Raw genomic sequence first — 12,117 nt, forward strand, 5'->3', positions numbered from 1 at the left:
CTTTTTTAATAAAAGAATAATACATGCCTCATTAAATGAGGGTGGCAATTTACCATAATTAAACGAGTTAGATAGTACTGAGAGTAAATGAGGAGAAAGGAGTGAAGAGAATGATTTATAAAATTCTACGGGGAACCCATCAGGTCCAGGAGATTTGCCTGAAGGCAGTGCAGAAATTGCAAAAGATATTTCTTCTAATGATATAGGCTCATTAAGTTTTGCTTTAAAATCAGTTGAAAGCGAAGGAATATTCAGAGTATTTAAAAAAAGATCAACAGAAATATTCTCATTCAGAGATTCAGAGGAATAAAGCCGAGAGTAAAATTTTTTAAATACGTCATTGATTTCTGAGTGATTCGATGTAATATCCCCGTTCTCCTTCTGAACCTTTGTGATATGTTGTTTAGCTTTAGAACGCCTCAACTGATTAACTAGAAATTTACCAGATTTGTCACCGTGAATATAAAAGCAACTCTTACTTTCAAGAAGTTGACGTTCAACAGATTGAGTAGAGAGAAGGTCAAATTTAGTTTGAAGTTCTACATGCTTCTTATATAATTCAGGGTTATTAGTTTGAGCATATAATTGATCTAATTCTTTAATCTGATTAATTAGGTCTAATTGATCTAAATGGGACTTTCTATTAAGATTTGCTGTACATGAAATTACTTGACCCCTCAAATATGCTTTCATAGCATCCCAGACAATCTGGGATGACATTTCAGATGACGTATTGGTGTTAAAATAAAAAGTTCTCTGATCCTTAATAAATTTTAGAAAATCATCATCCGATAATAAAGTCGGGTTAAAATGCCAATGTTTATTCCTCTAAGGGAGACCAGGAAAATTTAGAGACAAAGTAATTGGAGCATGATCAGAAATCAGTATACTCTGATAGTCACAAGAATGGACAAATGGAATAAGTTGATTATCAATTTAAAAATAGTCAATTCTAGTAAAGGTATGATGAACATGTGAAAAAAAAGGAATAATCTCTCTCAGTAGGATGAAGGAAACACCATATATCAAAGATACCATAGTTAGAAAGAACAGAGTGAATAGCCAAAGCAGATTTAGTAGGTGACCTAGTAACAGGAGATGATCGATCCAAATTTGGATCTAACCAGCAATTAAAGTTGCCACCCAATATAAGAGAATATGAATTTAAATCTGGTGACGAGGAGAAAAAACGTTCAAAAAAATTAACATTGTCAGAATTGGAAGCATACAGGTTTGCTAGTACAACTTTAGTGTTAAATAATTTACCAGAAACGATAATAAAACGGCCATTTGTGTCAGATATCTTACCATGGAGTTCAAAAGGAATATTTGAGTTAATAAGGATGGAAACCCCCTTTGGCGGCAAAGGATGAATGAAAATGCTGACCCATCCACTTTGACAAAAGCCGAGAATTATCAAAACTACAAATATGAGTTTCTTGAAGGAAAGCAATGTCAGCTTTGAGTTGTTTAATATGCGAGAAGACCTTCCTTCTTTTAACAGGATGATTCAATCCCTTTACATTCCAGCTCACAAATTTCAGTGTATTAACCATTATCAATTGTTAATACATAAAAGGTAGTAGGCATATATAAAATCAAACATTCCAATAACAGTCTGGGAGCAAACATATAAACATAAATCAGTAAAATCAGGACAGAAACATGTCCTGAATAACAAGGGAAAACAGAAAAAACAATAAAGTGTTGGTACTGGAGAACCCACCCCACCCTCACAACCCAAAACTAGATGGCTACCCAAAAAAGCAGCTAGCTCTACAAAAAATGTTACCCCAAAAATAACTTCCAGTTCCGTATCATTGACATAGGCTCCGTATAGATAATATAGCAAATACTAACTAATTTATGCACTAAAGAGCAAAATTACAAATAGGAACAACTTCATCAGAAAAGATATAAAACTTAATACAAAATTTTTTTTAAAAAAACTAACCTACTATGAAACTATGAAAAATTGAAAGAGAAAGATAAAAGGGGGGAAAAGGGGGAAATTATAAATTTAAAGAGAGTACATATCAGCCGTTTAAAAAAAAAGGCAAGTCTTATACCGTAAATCAACAGGGAGGCCTTCAATAAGAAACTCCAAGCCTCCGAAACAAATTAAGACCAATTGTAGTTCTCTATAGTTAAAGTTATTCAGAAGTAGAATAAATTACACAAGTAAAATCTAAAGTCCGCAGGGAAACGTTAAATTTAGATCATCTATTTAAGAAAATCGCACTAAGTCCAGGGAGAGACTAACTAGAACCCTTAGAATCTCAGTAGTTAATGTCTGAATTATTCAAGTAGAGTCTGAGTTCGCAAAAAAAACTTTAATTCAAGAAATACTTATCAGCCATTTTAGAAAATCAAACCGGGTCCGAAGAAGTCAAGACGGCTGGAAGATTTCCAACAAACAACTCAGCCTCCTTCACTGATTTAAACCACTTATATTCTCCAGTAGTAAGCGTAATTTCAAGATCGGCTGGGTTACGAAGAGAAGGTTTGAATTCACGATCAAAAAGCACTTTCATTACGGCTTTGAACTCAGCACGCATCTTCAGAACCTGGGGGGCATAATCTTCCACAAAACGAATGGTGGTATTTTGGAAAGTCAGAGTACCTCTTCGGCGTGCCTCCATAATCAAGCGGTTTTTCACCTGATATTGATGGAAACACAGGATAATTGGCCGTGGTCTAGAACCCAAAATAGCACGAGGAACATAAATCCTGTGAGCACTTTCTAGCTCAGGTGGAATCGGGAGAAGTTCTTTCCCGAAAATCTCACAGAGAAAAGAAGAGAAAAATTCAACGGAAGAGCCCTTTTCGGTGGCCTCCGGCAAACCGAGAATTCACAGATTGCAGCGTCGGTTCCGATTTTCGAGATCCGCCATTTTGGAAGTAAGTTTACCGTTTTTCTCCGTTAGGTTGGAGCAGAGAGTTTCAAGATGTTGAACACGGTGTTCTAAACCTTCAGAAGTTAGGTCGATGCGAGATAGATGTTCAGCATGGTCATCCACTCTGGCATTAATCTGATCCAATTTTGACTCCAGCTGACTGATAGAAGCTCTAAATTCAGTCTTGATATCCGTTAGAGTATCTTGTTGATGCTGTTCCAGGATAGAGAGAACCTCGGCCAACAGAGCCGTGGGAGTTTCCTTTTTCCCCCGAGTTTAGTACTTTTTGTAGCCATTATAAGATAGACGTATTAGCAGGCAGATATAAGAAAGCAAATAAAATAATGAACTAAGGTTTAAAAAGGGAGACACATAGTGCGAAAATAGGAAGTATAATGGAGCAAAAGTTTGAAGCAACTAAATGATCGTCATCTTACCGCAAGTCGACACCACTCCTTGAAGATGTCCTGGGTACTTTGTAGACTAGTACCCAAGATGGAGCTGACTAGATTTACAACCTTCTGCAGCTTTTAGTCCTATGCAGTAGTCCCTCCATACCAGACAGTGATGCAGCCTGTCAGAATGCTCCCCTCCATACCAGACAGTGATGCAGCCTGTCAGAATGCTCTCCATGGTACATCTATAGAAGTTTTTGAGTGTATTTGTTGACATGCCAAATCTCTTCAAACTCCTAATAAAGTATAGCCACTGGCTTGCCTTCTTTATGACTACATCGATATGTTGGGACCAGGTTAGATCCTCAGAGATCTTGACACCCAGGAACTTGAAGCTGCTCATTCTCTCCACTTCTGATCCCTCTATGAGGATTGGTATATGTTCCTTTGTCTTACCCTTCCTGAAGTCCACAATCAGCTCTTTTGTCTTACTGACGTTGTGAGCCAGGTTGTTGCTGTGACACCGCTCCACTAGTTGCTATATTTCACTCCTGTATGTACTCTTGTCACCACCTGAGATTCTACCAACAATGGTTGTGTCGTCAGCAAATTTATAGAATGGTATTTGAGCTATGCCTAGCCACACAGTCAAGTGTATAGAGAGTAGAGCAGTGGGCTAAGCACACACCCCTGAGGTGCAACAGTGTTGATAGTCAGTAAGGAGGATATGTTATCACCAATCCGCACTGACTGTGGTCTTCTATTAGGAAGTTGAGGATCCAATTGCAGAGGGAGGTACAGAGGCCCAGGTTCCACAACTTCTCAATCAGGAATGTGGGAATGATGGTATTAAATGCTGAGCTATAGTCGATGAACAGCATCCTGACGTAGGTGCTTGTGTTGTCCAGGTGGTCTAAAGCTGGGTGGACAGTCACTGAAATTGGGTCTGCCGTTGATCTAAGCAAATTACAATGGGTCCAGGTCCTTGCTGAGGCAGGAGTTCAGTCTAGTCATGACCAACCTCTCAAAGCATTTCATCACTGTAGATGTGAGTGCTATTAAGTCATTAAGGTAATTATACTGATATAATTGTTGCCTTTTTGAAGCAAGTGGGAACTTCTGCCCGTAGCAGTGAGAGGTTGAAAATGTCCTTGACTACTCCCGCTAGTTGATTGGCACAAGTTTTCAGAGCCTCACCAGATACTCCATCGGGACCTTCCGCCTTGCGAGGGTTCACTCTCTTTAACGACAGTCTAACATCGGCCTCTGAGACAGAGGATCACCGGGTGCAGCAGGGATCGTCACAGCTGTAGTTGTGTTCTCCCTTTCAAAGCAGACATAGAAGGTGTTGAGTTCATCTGGTAGTGAAGCATCGCTGCCATTCGTGCTATTGGGTTTCGCTTTGTAGGAAGTAATGTCTTGCAAACCCTGGCGGAGTTGCTGAGGATCTGATGTCGCCTTCAACCTCGTTTCAAATGATCTGTTCACCTTTGAAATAGCCCTCCACAGATCATACCTGGTTTTCTGGTACAAGCCTGGGTTGCCAAACTTGCCTTCAGAAGGCGATGTACCTCCCACGACTGTCAGGGGTCAGGATAGAAGCAGATTGATGGGTTTCTGGCAGTAGAAACAGTTACATATTCAGATCCAATCATTACATGCACATTGAGGCACACCATGACGTGCGTCTTTTGTGTCAACAGCCAACAGTGCAAGGATGTGCTGGAGGCAGTCTGCAAGAGTGGTCACACAATCTGGCACCAGCATGACACATCCACCAATTTAAACAAACAAAACAAGCCCCTGTCCCCTCACCCCCGACACACACACACACCCCTCCACAAAGTGAAACTCCCTCCACACTGTCCCATCACACACTCCCCACATCAGACAGATAGTGAAACTTCTGCAGGGATACATAGATAGGCTGAGTGATTGGGCAGACATTTGGCAGATGAAATATAATACTGACAAGTATGAGGTCTTGCACTTTGGCAGGAAAAATAATAGAGCAAGTTATTATCTAAATGGAGAGAAACTGGAAAGTGCTTCTGTGCAAAGGGATCTGGGGGTCCTGGTGCAGGAAACACAAAAAGTTAGTATGCAAATGCAGCAGGTGGTCAAGAAGGCCAATGGAATGCTGGCTTTTATTGCTAGGGGGATGGAGTATAAGAACAGGGAGGTCTTACTGCAGTTGTACCGGGTATTGGTGAGACCACACCTGGAGTACTGCGTGCGGTTCTGGTGTCCATATTTAAGAAAGGACATACTGGCTCTCGAGGCAGTGCAGAAGAGGTTCACTAGGTTAATTCCGGGGATGGGGAGGTTGATGTATGATGAGAGGTTGAGTAGATTGGGACTCTACTCATTGGAGTTCCGAAGAATGAGAGGCGATCTTATTGAAACATATAAGATTGTGAAGGGGCTTGATCGGGTGGATGCAGGGAGAATGTTCCCAATGATGGGTGAAACTAGGACTAGGGGGCATAATCTTAAAATAAGGGGATGCCGTTCCAGGACTGAGATGAGGAGAAATTTCTTCACTCAGAGGGTAGTGGGGCTGTGGAATTTACTGCCCCAGAGAACTGTGGAAGCTACTACACTCAATAAATTCAAAACGGAGATAGACATTTTCCTGGATAAAAATGGCATTCGGGGATACGGTGAGCGAGCAGGTAAGTGGACTTGAGGCTAGGTTTAGATCAGCCATGTGATCTCCTGGACCAGTTTTCAATAGCCTGGATGGGTCGGAGAGGAATTTTCCAGATTTTTTCTCAATTGGCAAATCGTTTTTTTCCCCCCTGGTGATCACATGGGTTTGGGCGGGATGAATAATAAAATAAAATGGGCGGCATGGTGCCCTGTTGGTTGGCACTGTTGCCTTGTGGGATTCGGTGAAAACTAGAGTTAAGATTGGATCAGCCATGACCTTGTTGAATGGCGGAGCAGGCTTGAGGGGTCGATTGGCCTACTCCTGCTCCTATCTCTTATGTTCCTCCTCCATATCGTCCCAACGCACACTCCCGGCATCAGACACAGACTGAAGTCCCCTCTACACCATAAAGGGGAGGGGGGGAAGTTATACTCACACATTAACATATTGGATATATTAGGTGGAATAATCCCTTGCTCGCAATTAATATGCACGATAAGGACTGTAAACCAAGACAAAGCTACTGACACAATGAAGGAAGCCCTTAACACCGGCAGAGATGAAGGCCCTTCATTGCTTCCCTAAACACCAGGGCGTACCGCCTGGTAAGCTTGTTTGAATGCAGTTTTTTGAGGTACAAAGGAAACATTTATTGAGCTGTTTGGGACAGACCCAGTTTAAGATGGAGAGGTTGTTTGCACATCACTGCCATCAGAATGCATATAAAACCATACCTCACCTTCTGAAAAGCACTATAGACTGTTTGATGTATTTGAGATTTTTCTGGGCAGGGAATTAAAGTGGATGTATTTCCCATCTCTGCTCCACATTCCACCTTAAGCTGGTCTGCCGACCGCCATTAAACTTTAGATGAAGAAACAGGGAATTGAGCGATGCAGACGGATGGGATTAGTCAGACATCATGGACCGAAGAGTGTGTTCCACTGAAGGACTCGGGAGATAGGGTTGGGTAGCTATGCAGAAGTGAGAGTCTCAGGTATGAGATCGGACCGTGCGCTGGGGTTTCAATGGCCAGAGGACGCTGCTGTTAATATAAAATACAATACACATTCCCAGGTGCCAACATCTCTGAGGGTCTATCCCGGGCCCAACATATTGATGCAATCACAAAGAAGGCACAACAGCAGCTATAGTTCATTAGGAGTTTGAGGGTGTTTGCTATGTCACGCAAATTTCTACAAACGCACCATGGAGAGCACTCTGATTGTGTCACCGTCTGGTATGGAGGGCCACTACACAGGATCAGAAAAAGCTGCAGGGAGTTGTAAACTCAGTCAGCTCCATCATGGGCACTGGCTTCCCCAGCATCCAGGACATCTTCAAGGAGTGATGCCTCAAGAAGGCAGCATCCATCATTAAGGACCCATCCTCTTCTCAATGCTACAATCAAAGAGGAGGTACAGGAGTCTGAAGACACACGCTGAACGATTCAGGAACAGCTTCTTCCCCTCCAGCAGATTGCTGAATGGTCAATGAACCCACAGCACTACTCCAGCATGCTTTTTCCCCTTTCTTATTGCATTAGTTACTTATTTTATATACTTCTTATCGTATTTTTGTTTTTATCATGATATATTACTGCTGCAAATTAACACACTTCATGATATATGCCGGTGATAATAAGCCTGATTCTGAAGTACAGATGACCAGAGGTTTGGTCGGGACTCACAGAGCACGGAGTGTGGGATGTCCCACTCCCAGGAACAAGCTTAGAAACTAGTGACCATCTCCTGGTTTAAGGCATGAGTGACGGCGAGGCGTCCCCCAGGGCAGAGAGAGGAGGGGCGGGGAGGCAGGAGGAGAACTGGAGGGAAAGCAGGGAGAGACGGAGAACGTCCTCCTCCAGTCGGCCATCCATGGAGCGAGCTGGGGAGGGGATTCTGCCCATTCTGTTTCCACGGTCCCCAGTCCTTGGTGGGAGGGGGGTTACTCCGTCCCTCCTTCCCTCCTCATTCACTCACCTCCCCCGGACCCGGACCAGAACGCGGTGCACCGCAGACTGCCCAGCACCGGAAGCTGCCTCCTCCGGAATCCATAATGGACGGCACACTTCCGGCAGCCGCGCCAACCGAGGAAGTTGGGAGTATTTGTGTTAATTTGCGGGTTGCGTGTGGTGAGGAGGGAAATGCAATGTTAGCATTCATTATAAGAGGACTAGAATATAAAAGCAAAGATGTGATGTTGAGACTTTATAAAGCTCTGGTGGGGCCTCATTTGGAGTATCATGAGCGGGTTGGAGCCCCTGACCTGCTCAAGGGCCCGTTGAACGGGACTGCCCGATGCTACACCTTTCTCCCCGGGTCCCCGGTGTACAGAGACACCTGCTCCGCTGCCGGACGGTAACACGGACCGCCCTGTATGGACAGGTGGACAGTAAACCTGCTCAGGGGCCCGTTGAACGGGACTGCCCGATGCAACACCTTTCTCCCCGGGTCCCCGGTGTACAGAGACACCTGCTCCGCTGCCGGACGGTAACACGGACCGCCCTGTATGGACAGGTGGACAGTAAACCTGCTCAGGGGCCCGTTGAACGGGACTGCCCGATGCAACACCTTTCTCCCCGGGTCCCCGGTGTACAGAGACACCTGCTCCGCTGCCGGACGGTAACACGGACCGCCCTGTATGGACAGGTGGACAGTAAACCTGCTCAGGGGCCCGTTGAACGGGACTGCCTGATGCAACACCTTTCTCCCCGGGTCCCCGGTGTACAGAGACACCTGCTCCGCTGCCGGACGGTAACACGGACCGCCCTGTATGGACAGGTGGACAGTAAACCTGCTCAGGGGCCCGTTGAACGGGACTGCCCGATGCAACACCTTTCTCCCCGGGTCCCCGGTGTACAGAGACACCTGCTCCGCTGCCGGACGGTAACACGGACCGCCCTGTATGGACAGGTGGACAGTAAACCTGCTCAGGGGCCCGTTGAACGGGACTGCCCGATGCAACACCTTTCTCCCCGGGTCCCCGGTGTACAGAGACACCTGCTCCGCTGCCGGACGGTAACACGGACCGCCCTGTATGGACAGGTGGACAGTAAACCTGCTCAGGGACCTGTTGAACGGGACTGCCCGATGCAACACCTTTCTCCCCGGGTCCCCGGTGTACAGAGACACCTGCTCCGCTGCCGGACGGTAACACGGACCGCCCTGTGACCCGCCCCCAGAATGGACGGGTGGACAGTAAACCTGCTCAGGGACCTGTTGAACGGGACTGCCTGATGCTACACCTTACTCCCCGGGTCCCCGGTGTACAGAGACACCTGCTCCGCTGCCGGACGGTAACATGGACCGCCCTGTATGGACAGGTGGACAGTAAACCTGCTCAGGGGCCCGTTGAACGGGACTGCCCGATGCAACACCTTTCTCCCCGGGTCCCCGGTGTACAGAGACACCTGCTCCGCTGCCGGACGGTAACACGGACCGCCCTGTGACCCACCCCCTGTATGGACAGGTGGACAGTAAACCTGCTCAGGGGCCCGTTGAACGGGACTGCCTGATGCTACACCTTTCTCCCCGGGTCCCCGGTGTACAGAGACACCTCCTCCGCTGCCGGACGGTAACACGGACCGCCCTGTATGGACAGGTGGACAGTAAACCTGCTCAGGGGCCCGTTGAACGGGACTGCCCGATGCAACACCTTTCTCCCCGGGTCCCCGGTGTACAGAGACACCTGCTCCGCTGCCGGACGGTAACACGGACCGCCCTGTGACCCACCCCCTGTATGGACAGGTGGACAGTAAACCTGCTCAGGGGCCCGTTGAACGGGACTGCCTGATGCAACACCTTTCTCCCCGGGTCCCCGGTGTACAGAGACACCTGCTCCGCTGCCGGACGGTAACACGGACCGCCCTGTATGGACAGGTGGACAGTAAACCTGCTCAGGGGCCCGTTGAACGGGACTGCCCGATGCAACACCTTTCTCCCCGGGTCCCCGGTGTACAGAGACACCTGCTCCGCTGCGGACGGTAACACGGACCGCCCTGTATGGACAGGTGGACAGTAAACCTGTTCAGGGACCTGTTGAACGGGACTGCCCGATGCAACACCTTTCTCCCCGGGTCCCCGGTGTACAGAGACACCTGCTCCGCTGCCGGACGGTAACACGGACCGCCCTGTATGGACAGGTGGACAGTAAACCTGCTCAGGGGCCCGTTGAACGGGACTGCCTGATGCTACACCTTTCTCCCCGGGTCCCCGGTGTACAGAGACACCTGCTCCGCTGCCGGACGGTAACACGGACCGCCCTGTGACCCGCCCCCAGAATGGACAGGTGGACAGTAAACCTGCTCAGGGGCCTGTTGAACGGGACTGCCTGATGCAACACCTTTCTCCCCGGGTCCCCGGTGTACAGAGACACCTGCTCCGCTGCGGACGGTAACACGGACCGCCCTGTATGGACAGGTGGACAGTAAACCTGCTCAGGGGCCCGTTGAACGGGACTGCCTGATGCAACACCTTTCTCCCCGGGTCCCCGGTGTACAGAGACACCTGCTCCGCTGCGGACGGTAACACGGACCGCCCTGTATGGACAGGTGGACAGTAAACCTGCTCAGGGGCCCGTTGAACGGGACTGCCCGATGCAACACCTTTCTCCCCGGGTCCCCGGTGTACAGAGACACCTGCTCCGCTGCCGGACGGTAACACGGACCGCCCTGTATGGACAGGTGGACAGTAAACCTGCTCAGGGGCCCGTTGAACGGGACTGCCTGAAGCAACACCTTTCTCCCCGGGTCCCCGGTGTACAGAGACACCTGCTCCGCTGCCGGACGGTAACACGGACCGCCCTGTATGGACAGGTGGACAGTAAACCTGCTCAGGGGCCCGTTGAACGGGACTGCCTGATGCAACACCTTTCTCCCCGGGTCCCCGGTGTACAGAGACACCTGCTCCGCTGCGGACGGTAACACGGACCGCCCTGTATGGACAGGTGGACAGTAAACCTGCTCAGGGGCCCGTTGAACGGGACTGCCCGATGCAACACCTTTCTCCCCGGGTCCCCGGTGTACAGAGACACCTGCTCCGCTGCCGGACGGTAACACGGACCGCCCTGTATGGACAGGTGGACAGTAAACCTGCTCAGGGGGCCGTTGAACGGGACTGCCCGATGCAACACCTTTCTCCCCGGGTCCCCGGTGTACAGAGACACCTGCTCCGCTGCCGGACGGTAACACGGACCGCCCTGTATGGACAGGTGGACAGTAAACCTGCTCAGGGACCTGTTGAACGGGACTGCCCGATGCAACACCTTTCTCCCCGGGTCCCCGGTGTACAGAGACACCTGCTCCGCTGCCGGACGGTAACACGGACCGCCCTGTGACCCGCCCCCAGAATGGACAGGTGGACAGTAAACCTGCTCAGGGGCCTGTTGAACGGGACTGCCTGATGCAACACCTTTCTCCCCGGGTCCCCGGTGTACAGAGACACCTGCTCCGCTGCGGACGGTAACACGGACCGCCCTGTATGGACAGGTGGACAGTAAACCTGCTCAGGGGCCCGTTGAACGGGACTGCCTGATGCAACACCTTTCTCCCCGGGTCCCCGGTGTACAGAGACACCTGCTCCGCTGCGGACGGTAACACGGACCGCCCTGTATGGACAGGTGGACAGTAAACCTGCTCAGGGGCCCGTTGAACGGGACTGCCCGATGCAACACCTTTCTCCCCGGGTCCCCGGTGTACAGAGACACCTGCTCCGCTGCCGGACGGTAACACGGACCGCCCTGTATGGACAGGTGGACAGTAAACCTGCTCAGGGGCCCGTTGAACGGGACTGCCTGAAGCAACACCTTTCTCCCCGGGTCCCCGGTGTACAGAGACACCTGCTCCGCTGCCGGACGGTAACACGGACCGCCCTGTATGGACAGGTGGACAGTAAACCTGCTCAGGGGCCCGTTGAACGGGACTGCCTGATGCAACACCTTTCTCCCCGGGTCCCCGGTGTACAGAGACACCTGCTCCGCTGCGGACGGTAACACGGACCGCCCTGTATGGACAGGTGGACAGTAAACCTGCTCAGGGGCCCGTTGAACGGGACTGCCCGATGCAACACCTTTCTCCCCGGGTCCCCGGTGTACAGAGACACCTGCTCCGCTGCCGGACGGTAACACGGACCGCCCTGTATGGACAGGTGGACAGTAAACCTGCTCAGGGGGC

General features: G+C 49.3%; 1 protein-coding gene across 2 annotated transcripts in view; it reads right to left on the reverse strand.

The window, feature by feature from the left end:
• The window catches only part of gpaa1 (glycosylphosphatidylinositol anchor attachment 1), a 69,414-nt gene extending 61,397 nt beyond the window's left edge, over positions 1–8,017 (reverse strand). The window contains exon 1 of one of the 2 annotated variants that reach the window (XM_059971594.1): positions 7,928–8,017. The gene's annotated coding sequence lies outside the window, so the exon portion shown is untranslated. The other variant, XM_059971595.1, reaches the window with a different exon arrangement.
• Positions 8,018–12,117: the final 4,100 nt, after the last annotated feature.

Source organism: Hypanus sabinus, chromosome 6 (genome assembly GCF_030144855.1).
Source record: "Hypanus sabinus isolate sHypSab1 chromosome 6, sHypSab1.hap1, whole genome shotgun sequence".
Taxonomy (NCBI): domain Eukaryota; kingdom Metazoa; phylum Chordata; class Chondrichthyes; order Myliobatiformes; family Dasyatidae; genus Hypanus; species Hypanus sabinus.